This window comes from Cuculus canorus, chromosome 16 (assembly GCF_017976375.1).
Source record: "Cuculus canorus isolate bCucCan1 chromosome 16, bCucCan1.pri, whole genome shotgun sequence".
NCBI lineage: Eukaryota > Metazoa > Chordata > Aves > Cuculiformes > Cuculidae > Cuculus > Cuculus canorus.
Window position 1 is genome coordinate 10460821 of NC_071416.1, and position 2797 is coordinate 10463617.

Below are 2797 nucleotides of genomic sequence, written 5' to 3' on the forward strand. Positions count from 1 at the left end.
CGCTCCCGGGCAGCCTCGAACCCGCGGCCCCCGCGCACGGAGAGCCGCTGCCTCCATCCCTCGGGGGCGGGAGGGTGGGGTGGCACGGGGTGGGTGGGAAGAACCTCAAAGCCCATCCAGTCCCACCCCCTGCCATGGGCAGGGACACCTCCCACTGGATCAGGGGCTCCAAGCCCCATTCAACCTGGCCTGGAACCCTTCCAGGGATGGGGCAGCCACCACTGCTCTGGGCAGCCTGGGCCAGGGCCTCCCCACCCTCAGAGGAAAACATTTCTGCCTAAAATCTCATCTCAATCTCCCCTCTTTCAGCTGAAAACCATCCCCCCTCATCCTCTCCCTGCCATCTTTGATCAAGAGCCCCTCCCCCGCTTTCCTGGAGCCCCTTTCAGCACTGGAAGCTGCTCTAAGGTCTCCCCACAGCCTTCTCTTCTCCAGGCTGAGCAACCCCAACTCTCTCAGCCTGTCCTTCTACAGCCCTTGGATCATCTTCATGGACTTGCTCCAACAGATCCATGTCCTTCCTATGTCAGAATGTTTCTCTATTTCTATGGAAATAGATAATTCAATATGTAGCTAAAATATCATAGAATCATAGAATGGTTTGGGTTGGAAGGGACCTTAAAGAGCATCCCGTTCCAACCCCCCTGCCATGGGCAGGGATCTCCCACTGGATCAAGCTGTCCAAGACCCCATCCAACCTGGCCTTGAACACCACCAGGGATGATGTAGATAAAATAGAATCATACTTATGATATAATTATAGATAAATATATAATTAAATGTGTAGACAACCAAGATTACGGTTATCTCAGTCCAAAACAAGAAGACTTGTGACTCACTCCAGGAACATGAGCAGGCGGAGGAGCTCGGTTCAGGTGATCCTGAGCCCAATAGCAGCTTGGATGCAGGCACAGCACACCATCAGGTCAGCATAGCACAAAGGAGCTGCCGCACAGCCTGACCAAGGTCATAAGTGGCCCTGGGGAAAGGTATCGGAGCTTCTGGGCTCTGCCAGAAAGCACGAGGCGCAGGTGCAGGGCAGGCATCTCCCATCTGCTGCTCCTGCAACCACCGGCCTCTAACTGTTCATTAAAATTAAGCCTGTAGCAGACTAACGTTTAGCTAACACACCGATTCTTCTCCCCCAGGAATACTTTGCAGGTCCCTGAAGAGGGACCAGCTACTTAAATCAAGATGGGTAACTATTATTGTGCTAAACCTTAGAGAGGGAAGTAGCAAAAGGTTCCTCACACACTGCAGAGACAACTCCAGGAGGAGGAGGTCACCAGGGCTGACAAAAGCAAAAAAAAAGAAACATAAAATCATATTTTGTCCTTAGCTTCAGCACCTCTTCCTCAGAGGAAAGAGATGTCCTGCAACAGGCCTGTGCTGTCACAGTCACACACGGGCACACAGACCTGTGCTACGACAGCAAGCTTGGGTATGAGTGGAAACAGAGGGGAACCACATGTAGTAACCACAGGGCTTACCCTCCATCCAGCTGTGGGCTTTCCTCCCTCTATTTGGGCAGGAAACGAGAAACTAGAAAGTTATTTATATTCACTCTGCTACTGTGCCCGTTTCCAGAAGAGGGAGCCAAGTCATGGTAAAATGCAGCCAAAAATCAGAACCACTGTTCAATTGTGCACGGTGTATTTCACATCTTTTTTACTGTTAAGTTTCTTTTAAATGGTGTATATATTTAGAGTTCTGTTACTTCTAGGCAAGAGGAGATGAGCGCTGATGTAACTACAAAAGTGAAATGCATGTAGTAAGCTCAGAAAAGAACCAAAGAAGCTATGGGCATGGTACAGTAATCATAGATGGAGAAAACTTATTAACTGATACCCACGATTGCCTTAATAGCATATTAATTTTCATTGCAAGGGGATGCAAGCACCTTCAACACAGACACTGCAACGCTGGCCACTAACTTGCTAAAATTGTGATTGAAGCATGTCACAGTTTTCTTTATTTATTGTACCCTCCAGGTCCTTTCCTTGTCCTGCTCAGCACCATCTCCTCAATGAAGAGCTGCTTTGACTAATGTACTTCTCAGGTAAGGAGCTGGTTTCACTGTCAAAAATAGCTGCAGTTAAAAACAGTGTTTGAGCAGAACATCCATTACACGCACATAAATAAGTTTAAAATGTAAAAACACAGACATCATTCCATTTACCGCTGGATAATTTTCTAGAAGCAAACTCCCACCAAGCTGATTAAGCAAATGGAATCTGTTCAGAAGATAGGTGCTGACTAAAGAAAACAACCTTATGCAAGAACAGTCTCCTCTTGTTTTTCCTGTGTTCAGCTTAATTTGTCAAAAGATTAGACCAAACAAAAGATTATTGGGTTAGTATTCATGTTGATATTTAGAATCATGGACGTTTACTCAGACAATGGTTGTATTATTTGAGGATTTGATAAAGTTAAACACAGATCAAGACCAAATCCTGAAGAGGTGTGAAAGGAGAAACAGGTGGACACATTCCATAAAGGACAACTGTCTCCTGCAAGGACAGTACAGCTGTAGCTGGAAAGCTCCCTACTAACTACAAGTATTTTCAATGTGACTTGTCCATAGCGTGAAGGAAATGCACATATTTTCTAGTGCTAAATAATGCAACTTTGCAAAACTGCTGTGGACAGCAATATGCTGAAAAATAAGCAAATTATCAGAGAAGTTGTCAAATGGAGATTGCTTTTGAGTGAGCAGCAGCTCCCATGCAGAAATTAATCCACACGGGTATAAGGTAGCAGCATATTAGTGGAATCCCTGTTTAACATGAAGAGGACA